Raw genomic sequence first — 13,164 nt, forward strand, 5'->3', positions numbered from 1 at the left:
ATGGGATTTATTACAAACAGAAGCTATTTGGCAATACCAAATTCTAAAGATACATAATCATCAAGGTTGTCTAAGGCAACAAAACAAGTTTAGGTAAACTAATATTAAGAAAACTAAACCTTCAAGAAGAGCAATACATAATATTAAAAGGAATACTTGAGATACAGAAATTCAACGTTGTTGAGGGTTAGTAATCATCAGTAAATTAAATTTAGCAAAGTCATCAATTTAGGTTGGGCAGTGAAAACCCTACAATTATCCAAATCAGGAAAGTATATGTGTGGGACGAAACAGATGTGGGCAAATACTAAAAACATAAAAAGGGCAAAAATAATTTGGAATTAGATAATCTTGGACTGCAGGTTACTAACTAAGATAGGCAAAAAGATAGATAAAAAGGGAAAGTGTCAGCGTATCAGAACTCGATCAAGAGTCTTCAGAACGGAATTAAAACATTTCTATGTCTCAAAAGCGCATCTCAGGGCAAAGCCGAGGGGGAGATACCTCTCGAAGGGGCTCAGCATTTAGGAACTCTTCATCAGCAATGCATCTGCAAGTTTCAGGGCAGCTTCTAGGATCTCTGAGAACTGACTAAAGTCAAATTGGGCACTGCCATATCAAACGTTATAAAGCATTTTGATTTGCAAAGGTATCAGTGCATGTCACATTGAAGGGGCATCATCCAATAATAATTTATTACACAACTCCAGGTTGAAACATACTCTTCCTCTCCAAAGCTATTCATTAGATTATCTTCCATCCATGTGACTCCATGCAAGTTTGAAACATTTGTATACAATGTCAGTCCATGTTCCACAATGTTCCGCTTCCCAGGTCGATAAAATACCTTCTGTCTATCCTTAATCAATGGGGTCTATTAACAACATCTAGGCCCTCTTTATGACTTTGGTGGTCTTTTTCAAAGACTGATGAAGCCGCTGCAGCCAACAAACCGCCAGTGCTGGCGGTCTGCTGACCGTCATATTTGGAGTTGTGCTAGGACTTCCACTCATTTATGGGCAGAAGTCAGACTCCGAGGGCCTGGCCGATGGAGTTGAAGAGGCGGGTACATCCCCAGCACCGCCACGCCAGCAAGACTCTGCCCGCCGTATTACGAGCCGTAATATGGCTTGGTGGAGTCTTGCTGCTGCTAACGCGTCCTCTTTATGATAATTTATTACACATCAGGACTCGTTTTAGGCCAATGAATCTTTTGACCCAGTTGAGAGACACATTAGGACGAGATAGCTAATCAGTATGTCAATCAATGCGTCAATAATGTCATCAATATTTATCTAACAATACATTTCACTTTAGTCAAAGTCATTAATCAATTTGAAACACTACCATGACCTTACAGTCATGAATAACCACACCAATTTAGTAGAATTTTATGAGTTTTATTCCCTATTAGTTACAAGTCTAAGATTATATGTGTTAATCTCAAAACCAAGAAACATAATAGCATTGTCACTGTTGGACTTTTGCTTATGCAGGGTCATCCCCAGACTTTTTTGCCTCCTGCCTCCTATTTTTTTCTGACATGTTGCTGTTGGCTTTTCAACTCTGAGCACTTTACCACTGCTAATCAGTGCTAAAGTGCATATGCTCTCCTATTTAAATTGTATGTAAGTGGTTTATCCATGATTGGCATATTTGAATTACTAGTAAGTCCCTAGTAAGGTGCACTAGAGGTGCCAGGGCCTGTAAATCAAATGCTACTAGTGGGCCTGCAGCACTGGTTGTGCCACCCACATAAGTAGCTCTGTAATCATGTCTCAGACCTGCCACTGCAGTGTCTGTGTGTGTATTTTTACACTGTAAATTCGACTTGGCAAGTGTACCCACTTACCAGGCCTAAACCTTCCCTTTTCTTACATGTAAGGCACCCCTAAGGTAGGCCCTAGGTAGCCCCAAGGGCAGGGTGCAGTGTATGGATAAGGTAGGACATATAGTAATGTGGTTTATATGTCCTGACAGTGAAATACTGCCAATTTCGTTTTCACTGTTGCAAGGTCTGTCTCTCTCTCATAGGATAATATGGGGGCTACCTTTAAATATGATTAAAGTGTAGATTCCCCTAGAGAGTAGATGGACATGTGGAGTTTGGGATCCCTGAACTCACAATTTAAAAATACATCTTTTAGTAGAGTTGATTTTAAGATTGTGAGTTTGGAAATGCCACTTTTAGAAAGTGAGCATTTTCTTGCTTAAACCATTCTGTGACTCTGCCTTGTTTGTGGATTCCCTGTCTGGGTCAGTTTGACAGTTGGGTTGTTTTTCACCTCACACCAGACAGTGACACAAAGGGAGCTGGGGTGTGATCTGCATTTCCTGATTAGCCATCTCTGCTAGGAGGGAGGGGTGGAGTGGTCACTCTCATCTGAAAGGACTGTGCCTGCCTCTGACAATGCTGTCTCCAGCCCCCTGGTGTGTGTCTGATGCCTTGCCTGGGCAAGGCAGGATTTCACAAGAAGGTGTGAGTCCCCTTTGAAGGAAGGTGACTTCAAAGACTAGAATGGGTATAAGAAGGGCACCCAAACTTACAAACTTGAGAAACACTTCTGGAATCAAGGGGAACCTCTGCCTGGAGAAGAGCTGATCGCTGAGGAACAAGTGCTGCCCTGCCTGTGACTGTGCTTTGTGGAGCTTTCCTGCAGTGCTGCTTCTGCCAGAGTAAGAGGGCAAAGACTGGACTTTGTGTGCCTTCCATCTTGAAGAAGAAATCTCCAAGGGCTTGATGTAGAGCTTGCCTCCTGTTGTTGAAGTCTCAGGGATAGCAAAGACTTCTTCCTGCCAGCACCTGGAGTCTCTGGAGAGACCCCTACTCTGCTCTGTGGTGCCCTTCCAGTTCCTGGGACCCTGAAAGGAGAGGCTGGCAGCCTAAGGACAAAAATACACGCACCGAGCACCGTGCGGAGAAAAGATCGACGCGAATCCGATCGCGGCTGAGAAAACGAAGCGACGCCGGCTCCGCAGCTGAGAAACGACGCCGCTGGAAACGCGACCGGAGAATCGACGCCCGGAGCAGGAGAAACGACGCGCAGCATCGCTGACGAAGGCTGAGAGATCGCAACCAGCGCCGCGGGACTTCGGACCGTCGCGTGGCTGGCTTTTTCGACGCGCCTCGCCGAGCCGAGCTGTTTTCGACGCATATACCCGTGCAGGGTTATTTTCGACGCACACCGCCCGTGCGGGGTTATTTTTGCCGCAAACCAGGTACATTTTCACGCTAGCAGCGCTAGTGTGGTGTTACAACTACCTAAAGACTCTTTTTATTTTAAACCTTTAAAAAATCATAACTTGACTTGTGTATGTTGGATTTTTGTCGTTTTGGTCTTGTTTTGTCTAGATAAATATTTCCTATTTTTCTAAACTGGTGTTGTGTCATTTTGTAGTGTTTTCATTAAGTTACTGTGTGTGTTGGTACAAATACTTTACGCCCAGCACTCTGAGGTTAAGCCTACTGCTCTGCCAAGCTACCAAGGGGGTAAGCAGAGGTTAGCTGAGGGTGATTCTCTTTTATCCTAACTAGAGTGAGGGTCCTTGCTTGAACAGGGGGTAACCTGACTGTCAACCAAAGACCCCATTTCTAACATTGGTGACCAGCGGTCGGGATTTGGACTTGTGTTTGTACTTGACATACAGTAATTAAGTGTACACTACTGTTTTGATCTCAGACCACTACGTGACCACATACTACTTGTCTTGTGATTCTGCTTTTTGTTCTCTGATGTCCTCCTGGAAGTATTGATGATATTTTTGGACTTTGTTTTTTGGTTGTGAAGCCTTTGCAGAAATGGAAGTCAATTTCTGGCACCTATCTATGTATAAAAAGTGGCAGCTTAAAGCATTCTGCATGGAAAGGGGACTGGCTGTGAACAAGGAATCCAGAAGGGAGGATCTTGAGTCAGCCCTGTTTCAGGATGAATTGAAACGTTGTCAGGCAACACCACCAAATGAGTCTGAGGAGGATAACTGCCCTGAGGAGGGAACAGAAAGAGATGATAGGCTCCTAGCTCGAATCCGGAGTCTGGAAGAGCTTAAGAGGGCCGAGGAGAAGAGAGCCTTAGTCCTGGCAGAAAGGAGGAGGGACTTAGAGATTAAAAAAATGATTTATGCTTACGAGCTTAAATTGAAAGAGCTGGAAGTCATGAGGGCTGAGTCCAGCTGGAATGGTGGCAGCAACAATTGTATATCCAGTGATGCTGCAGAAGTACACATGCCCAGAGAGGTGGTGCCCTACTTGAAGGAGGGAGTTAACACACGCCAGGAGGTTCAGGGGTATGAGGTAGCTCCAGTGATGCACAGGGTCCCTGAGGTGGATTGGGGAACTGGCATGGGGAGTCATATTCCTACTGGTGGGAGGGACACTCTACTGACTCTAGGTGAGAGTGACAGGGAGAGGGGTTCCCCCCAAGTAGAAGTCCTGGTTATGGAGTGTGAAGACATCCCAGAAGAGTGTGGGTTGAGTGTCAGGGACAGTCAGGTACTGTCTCACCAGTCTCAGGAGGGTGATGTGGGGTGCTTTGTCAAAGCAGAGTCACTGGATGGTTGGGTGAAGGGTACTTTGGTTAATTCATGTGAGGGGCTGAGTGATGTAATTGCTGGAGAGCATATGTCTAGTCCTTATTTTCCAGAGCTATGCCAACACCAGGTGGAGTGTGAGTTCTCTGACCCCAGGGAGCTTACAATGGAGGCAGACTTCTGGGTGAGTACCAGAGAGTCTGAAGAGGCATTTGGGGGTGCTCCTGAGAGGAGTGGTCTAGGTAGTTCCCAACCAGGTGAGGTAGGGAAGGATTGTAGTGTCCCAGGTAGGTCCCAGTGTAGTGGGATGGGTGAGGGACCCCATGTCCAGTCTCAGAGGAGAGGGAATGGGGATGGGTTGAGGCCCAAGGTGCCCGAGATCCGGTCCCAGGTCCTGGAGGGTTCCCTGCGGGAACACCAGGAGGGGAGCCTAGCCTGTACCATAGGGCCATCTGTTGAGGGAGACCCCACAGTGTCAGGAGAACTTGGGGGGGCGGCTGTAGCCAGCGTCCCACCAGTTCTGGTGTCTGGCAGTACCACTCCTAGTGAGGGGGTGCAGAAGTCCAGACAGAGGGTTGAGAGGGGGTTGCGGACCCCAGTGGAGAACCTGGAGGGTCAGGGGTCAGCTCTGAGAGCAGAGCCCCCCATGAATGACCTTGGTGAGACCATTTCTGGGCTGGGGGGAATCCAGACTCTGTCACATGGGCAGAGGTCAGGAGACCTGCGCCAGCCAGACTCTTGTGTGGCCCTTCGGGACAGTGTGTCCCTTGAGGGGGGTAAGTGTGCCCCCCTGGAAGTCCTGGTGTGCCAGGCAATGGTTCAACCGCAGGGTGGTGACTCTGGGTTGAATGATCAGGTTCAGGGGGTAAACTCTGACCTGATGGGGGGTAAGTGTGCTCCCAAGGAAGTCCTGGTGTGCCAGGCAGTGGTTCAACCGCAGGGTGGTGACCCTGGGTTGGATGACCAGGTTCAGAGGGTAAACTCTGACCTGGTAGGGGGTAGGTATGCCCCCCAGGAAGTCCTGGTTTGCCAGGCAGTGATCCAGTCTGTGGGTACAGACCCTGGATTGGGAGGCCAGGTTAAGGGTGTCCCCCCTGACCTGGAGGAAGGGGCTACTGCTAACAGTGCCCCTACCATGTTGTCTTCTGGGGGGGCCACTCCTAGTTGGGTGGTTCAGGACCCCAGAGGAGAGGGCAGGGGGAGGGAAGCCTCACCCCTGGCCCTGGTCCAACCTGAAGGTACAGACCCCAGGTTGGAGGATCAGTTGCAGGTTAACATCCCTGCACTGATGGAAGAATTGTGCAGGACTGCTTCTACAAGCACCCTGACAGTTTTTGACTCTGGGGGTGCCGCTTCTGTAGGGAGGTTACAGAGCCCCAGAGGGGAGGACCAGGGTCAGGTTGTCATCCCTGACCTGGTGGAAGAGAGAGTGGTCAAAGGGTGCCAGGCACCTGGGGCTACCACCCCCCGCTCTCCACAGTCACAGTGGTTAGAGAGGCCTGAGGTCGGGCTCTCATCCCTGACAGTTGTCTGGGGCCACTGTGGCTTGCTGTCCTGGTGGACAGAGTTGCCCCTGGGGGGGGGAGGACGAGAGTCACACCCCGGGGGTGGAGTGGGCAACACCACTGTGTTGGCCCTGGTGGTACTATCTGCCCATTGCAATACATCTGTGAGCAAAGTAAAGTTAGGTGTTGCACAGATGGTGTCTGTAGATGTGGAGAAGGGTTCCCCATGGGTTAGCTTAGTGGGCCCTGAGAGTATGGACAGAGGGATCCAACTGGAGTCAGGAAGGCGTAGAACTGGAACATGCCCCTGCTGTTGTGGGCCTGGGTCCCTGTTCTATCGCCCCAATCAGGGAAGTACATCAAGGTATTGATTGTTCTCCCCTGGCTTTAGGCTGGTAGGGGGTCGTGTTGGACTTTTGCTTATGCAGGGTCATCCCCAGACTTTTTTGCCTCCTGCCTCCTATTTTTTTCTGACATGTTGCTGTTGGCTTTTCAACTCTGAGCACTTTACCACTGCTAATCAGTGCTAAAGTGCATATGCTCTCCTATTTAAATTGTATGTAAGTGGTTTATCCATGATTGGCATATTTGAATTACTAGTAAGTCCCTAGTAAGGTGCACTAGAGGTGCCAGGGCCTGTAAATCAAATGCTACTAGTGGGCCTGCAGCACTGGTTGTGCCACCCACATAAGTAGCTCTGTAATCATGTCTCAGACCTGCCACTGCAGTGTCTGTGTGTGTATTTTTACACTGTAAATTCGACTTGGCAAGTGTACCCACTTACCAGGCCTAAACCTTCCCTTTTCTTACATGTAAGGCACCCCTAAGGTAGGCCCTAGGTAGCCCCAAGGGCAGGGTGCAGTGTATGGATAAGGTAGGACATATAGTAATGTGGTTTATATGTCCTGACAGTGAAATACTGCCAATTTCGTTTTCACTGTTGCAAGGTCTGTCTCTCTCTCATAGGATAATATGGGGGCTACCTTTAAATATGATTAAAGTGTAGATTCCCCTAGAGAGTAGATGGACATGTGGAGTTTGGGATCCCTGAACTCACAATTTAAAAATACATCTTTTAGTAGAGTTGATTTTAAGATTGTGAGTTTGGAAATGCCACTTTTAGAAAGTGAGCATTTTCTTGCTTAAACCATTCTGTGACTCTGCCTTGTTTGTGGATTCCCTGTCTGGGTCAGTTTGACAGTTGGGTTGTTTTTCACCTCACACCAGACAGTGACACAAAGGGAGCTGGGGTGTGATCTGCATTTCCTGATTAGCCATCTCTGCTAGGAGGGAGGGGTGGAGTGGTCACTCTCATCTGAAAGGACTGTGCCTGCCTCTGACAATGCTGTCTCCAGCCCCCTGGTGTGTGTCTGATGCCTTGCCTGGGCAAGGCAGGATTTCACAAGAAGGTGTGAGTCCCCTTTGAAGGAAGGTGACTTCAAAGACTAGAATGGGTATAAGAAGGGCACCCAAACTTACAAACTTGAGAAACACTTCTGGAATCAAGGGGAACCTCTGCCTGGAGAAGAGCTGATCGCTGAGGAACAAGTGCTGCCCTGCCTGTGACTGTGCTTTGTGGAGCTTTCCTGCAGTGCTGCTTCTGCCAGAGTAAGAGGGCAAAGACTGGACTTTGTGTGCCTTCCATCTTGAAGAAGAAATCTCCAAGGGCTTGATGTAGAGCTTGCCTCCTGTTGTTGAAGTCTCAGGGATAGCAAAGACTTCTTCCTGCCAGCACCTGGAGTCTCTGGAGAGACCCCTACTCTGCTCTGTGGTGCCCTTCCAGTTCCTGGGACCCTGAAAGGAGAGGCTGGCAGCCTAAGGACAAAAATACACGCACCGAGCACCGTGCGGAGAAAAGATCGACGCGAATCCGATCGCGGCTGAGAAAACGAAGCGACGCCGGCTCCGCAGCTGAGAAACGACGCCGCTGGAAACGCGACCGGAGAATCGACGCCCGGAGCAGGAGAAACGACGCGCAGCATCGCTGACGAAGGCTGAGAGATCGCAACCAGCGCCGCGGGACTTCGGACCGTCGCGTGGCTGGCTTTTTCGACGCGCCTCGCCGAGCCGAGCTGTTTTCGACGCATATACCCGTGCAGGGTTATTTTCGACGCACACCGCCCGTGCGGGGTTATTTTTGCCGCAAACCAGGTACATTTTCACGCTAGCAGCGCTAGTGTGGTGTTACAACTACCTAAAGACTCTTTTTATTTTAAACCTTTAAAAAATCATAACTTGACTTGTGTATGTTGGATTTTTGTCGTTTTGGTCTTGTTTTGTCTAGATAAATATTTCCTATTTTTCTAAACTGGTGTTGTGTCATTTTGTAGTGTTTTCATTAAGTTACTGTGTGTGTTGGTACAAATACTTTACGCCCAGCACTCTGAGGTTAAGCCTACTGCTCTGCCAAGCTACCAAGGGGGTAAGCAGAGGTTAGCTGAGGGTGATTCTCTTTTATCCTAACTAGAGTGAGGGTCCTTGCTTGAACAGGGGGTAACCTGACTGTCAACCAAAGACCCCATTTCTAACAGTCACGATATGGCAACTTTGATAAGATTTCATTAAGGCGAGAATCACAAACACCAAAATATAACACGGCGTGAACATAGATCAATTAGCAGAGTGTCAATAACGCGTCAGTTCAACAAAGCATAGATTCAGTCATTTGTCTATTTGCATCAATTTTAGTGAACCCCTATCCTAACCACTGATTAGCATTAGCATGTTGGGCTTCATGCAAAACAATTTAGAAAACCAATTTGGAAAACATCTAGCTACTGTCTCTGTCAAAAGTAAGCAGTTGGTACCTAGAAAGGAAAAGCAAACAGACAAATCACAATTTCATTGTCATAGTTACCCTCCAAGGTTTTAGGTCAGAGCTCAGGTTCAGCCTTCGTCTTCAGGACATCAGTCAAATCGCCATCAGTCAGAATTCAGCTCTGGGGGAAAAAAGGACACTTCCCTCATAAGGAGGTAAAGTGTAAAATGGGCAACTCTAGGAAAAGGATGGTTTTAGTAAAACCATAGTAAGTCACCAAACAAAGTGACAAAGTTTCTGGATAAAATCAATAGCATTCCCTACCTAATTCTAATGGTTCTCTGTGTCATGGGTTTTTATCCCTTTTTCGTTGTACATTCCCCTAAAATTTTATTGGTCCTTGGTTATACCCCACTATCTTTACCCAATTAGAAAATGGATTATGTCATTAATCTTTCGGCCCATATTATTTTACAAGCTTTTCATTGGTCCACATGATTGACGTCTTCAGAGGTAGCACGTCCGGTATGATTTCATCCTTCTGTAATTCTTTGCACATCTTTTGGTCAGTAGCTCCATTGTCTTCACTGGTTCAAACGACCTTGTACATTACATTAATCTACACTGTTGCATTTTGACTAACATTTTCTACAAGCAATATGAATTTCGGGAGAACGGATCTACTATGGTTACATTCAGTTTCTAGTTTGAAGAAAAAAAACAAGGGTCATGTCCTTTTGCGAGTCAGCACACTGAAAGATAGGAAAAATACATTTAATATGAGAGCCAGGCAGCTAAGCTTCGGCTCATGCTAACTTAAGGCCTACAAGGATTTCAACACAAATTCAATAACGCAATCATTAATAATTAGTATAAACTTATTCTTTATATCAATCCATAACGTTAGTCATTTTTATCAGTCCACGTATACATTGGCGGCCACTTCCTGTGGTCACATTTCAAGTGCACGTTTAAGCAAAATTCATTACCACAGTTTCTATGCGGCATTATCACGCATTAATTCATAAACGTTTCATGTTAATATAGATTATATAAGCTACGCTCTCTCACTTACATGGTGGTGCTGGCGGTGCAAAACCGCCAGGTACCATTCCCTCCCAGACGAGCAGCTCGCTGGAAAAGGTAAAATGATCGTCCAAAAAGGGGGTGGTGGAGTGTTGTGTGCATGTGTATGGTGTGCGCATGTATGTGTGCGAATGGGGGTGTCTGAGTGCATGTATGTGTGCGAATTAGGGTGTCTGGGTGCATGTATGTGTGCGAATGGGGGTGTCTGAGTGCGCCTATGTGTGAAAATGGGAGTGTATGAGTACGTGTTTGTGAACGAGTGAGTGGAGGTGTCTGTGTGCAAGTGTGCGGATGAAGGGGATGCATATGTGTGAGTGCGAGTGGGTGTGTGTGAATGGATGTGTATGGTTGGGGGGTGTTTGTGGGGGTGTGCATGCAGTGCAAGGAGGGGGGTGTGGGTGTGTGTATGCGATGCAGGGAGAGAGAGGTGTGAATGTTTGCGGAGGGGGTTATGTATGTGTGAGTTGGGGGGGTGTATGACAGTGTGGACTGTGTGGACTGGTGGGGGTGTTTGTAAGTATGTGGATGGATGGGGGCTGCATGGAGGTGTGGGGACATAGGTGCATGTGTGTGCCAGCAACAGAAATTGGTATTCCTGCTGCCAGGTGCCTTACTGCCAGGGTTTTTGTGGTGGGGTGACTTCCATGGAAAGTCTGGCAGTCTGCAGCCTTATAATACAGCCGGCAGGCTAAGGTCTGCCTCCAGGCTGGAGAAGCAAACCGACGGCCGCGTCAGTGCGACCTCCCCGGCAGGCCAGGTGGCGTTGTGATGGTTTGGCTTCTGCCAAACCCCAAAACTTGTAATGCGGCGGTCTTTACCACTGGGTCCGCGGTGGTAAGATCGCCACAGCGCCACAGTAATGGGAATGTAACCTAAAAGAAAGTTTGTGCTAAAAAAGTGAATCAGTATTCTAACAGGGTCACAAACTGCAAACACTGCAGGCCCCACTTATGCTAAGGCAAGAAAACATAACATTATATTACATTAATATGTTTCATTATAACCCACGTAATATGCACACTTATGAATTTAGCATTAATAACACTTCATTAATATGAATATTACATTTCATTTTAAACAAAAAAGCTTTGTTATTAGATGTGGCAGGGGAGTACATTTCTCTCATTTTTGGCACACTATTGTATTTCATTAAGCATTAAAAATTCGATTTCGTAGTGTTAGTCTAGAGTCTAAATTAAAATATAATATCAGTTTTAACCATTTAACAGATAATTTCATTCAAATACCACCTAAATCGAACTCTGTAATACAAACTAATGCCCATTTAAATTGCATATCAATGGAGCTGCAGAGTTTTACTAATAATACTTTCAATTACATGAGATGTAAACTCCCACGTTTCGATGACCTTTGTGACAGTAGGGTCTACTAAATTTTAGACTAATTCACACCCATTGCTGAGGATAGAGAAGCACTGATAAACTCACTTTACAGCGGTCCACTATGTGTAGAGATTCAGAGCTGTGTTTTGACAACCCAGAATCCTATATGAATTAATATACTGACATTGAGAATCGATGCGCATAGATAGACTACTGCTCTAGAAATACTTTGGATCCCCAAGCTCTTCGTGCTCACACAATTAATAAACCGAAGCTTCCCATGCAGTCTTTCCCACATGCAGAAATACCAGACCAGCATGCACTGATAACTCGACTGCTATTAAACTGAGAAAAGCCCGATCCAAACTTCTCAGCTGTTGACAGGCTTGGCTAGCAGAGGACACTGGTTAAATATAGCACAGGCGAGCTCAGCTGAACAAAGTAATTGCCCGAACAGTGTCTGAAGAACCTGAAGAGGGGAAGAAACATAATCTGAGAATTAAACTGGCGACTTCAAAAAACACCGAGCGACAGCTGATTTAAAAAAAAAACGCTTTTGAAGAAACGTCTGGTAGAGGGGCAGCCATGAAGTGACCTCCTCCCGGGCACCGTGGGCTTCTGTCAGCTGGGACAGCAGCGATTCCTGCCCGGCTCTTTAGAATTTCCTGACTGACTTCAGCTGCCGGTGGCACCAGGACGGAGGTGCGTCTCTCTGTGCGTGCTTCTGGGGGCGAACGTGCTTTGCCCCGGTTGTGCGCTTCCCACAGGATTTGGGCTCGTGCTGTGAACAAAGTTACTGGAACCTTTCCGGAACAGCCTGACAGGAAACTCTTTTCGGGCTCAAAATCGCAGTTAACTCTCAGGTAAGACTGGGATTTAACCTCAGCCATGTGCATGTTTTCCTAGAGGCACTACGTTCATTCTGCTGTCAAAAACACCCGGTCGGTCTCTGACAGATATGGCGTGCGGATGCTTCAAACATAAAAGCACACATAACAAAGATGTATAGTGCTTCAGAACCGCACATTTTTTCTTGCTGATGCAAGAAAGTATCGTGGTACTTTTTCTCCTTTCTTAAACTGATTTTAGAGAATTTAGAGAAAGGTATCGTTTATCAGCTGTAGCTCACTGACCTTCTGTTGAAAAGTTTTTTTTTCAAATGCTGTTTAAACAAAGCCTGCTCACAGTGCCTAAACTACAGGGTCTGAGGTCCGGTCTGTTGTCCGAACAAACTCGGTCACCCATTGTGCATCACGTCTCACAGGGATCTGTTTATTTCTTGACTCTTCTGTCATGTCGTCATTCTCAAATCCTTCCAACGCTTACCTCATCTCAGACGCTTCTGGCTTGCTCCCTGAACCTGCATGCAGTTCCTCTTTGTGAAATGCTCTTTGCTGAACATTGTTGTGTGAGAAAATGCTTAGCTTGTCACTGCATCTGAGCTCATGTCTGTATCATAGTTAACCCCTGTTTTCGGACCTGAAATGGAAAAGTCGAGGGACCACTAGGACATGGCTGCTTACACCCACGCTCGTAGCTCACAGGTTTCATATCTACATTGGTTAAAACCTACTTCCGTTCCCCTTGGTGAAAATACCAGTTGGTCATTCACAATTGCTTTTTTACTGGATCTAGTAGTATGGTATTGGCTGCTGGAAACTAATTGTATTAGTGGTGGCAACTTCAAGGAATGTCTTATTTTGTAATTAAAAACTAAAACTGAAACTAATACACATAATATGGCACACATAACTGAGCCTCAGAGCAACTGGGTTTTTTCCCATAGGTCTTCAGCGGATGCCACAACAACAATGGGTCACGTGTTGTCCATTTTCATTTTCCGCTCCTTCCTTCTCTCAGCGTTCAACATGATGGACCACACGACGGTGCTTGCTACCCTTGTCTTTGAGGCATCATGAACAGAGCACTAAAATTGCTTGTTCTT

General features: G+C 46.6%; 1 protein-coding gene across 4 annotated transcripts in view; it reads left to right on the forward strand.

The window, feature by feature from the left end:
• The first annotated feature begins 11,640 nt into the window (after positions 1 to 11,640).
• The window catches only part of FILIP1 (filamin A interacting protein 1), a 602,420-nt gene continuing 600,896 nt past the window's right edge, over positions 11,641 to 13,164 (forward strand). For 3 of the 4 annotated variants that reach the window (XM_069235665.1, XM_069235667.1, XM_069235664.1), the window contains exon 1: positions 11,641 to 12,082. The gene's annotated coding sequence lies outside the window, so the exon portion shown is untranslated. The remainder of the gene's footprint in view (positions 12,083 to 13,164) is intronic. The other variant, XM_069235666.1, reaches the window with a different exon arrangement.

The sequence above is a fragment of the Pleurodeles waltl genome, chromosome 5, assembly GCF_031143425.1.
Source record: "Pleurodeles waltl isolate 20211129_DDA chromosome 5, aPleWal1.hap1.20221129, whole genome shotgun sequence".
Taxonomy (NCBI): Eukaryota; Metazoa; Chordata; class Amphibia; order Caudata; family Salamandridae; genus Pleurodeles; species Pleurodeles waltl.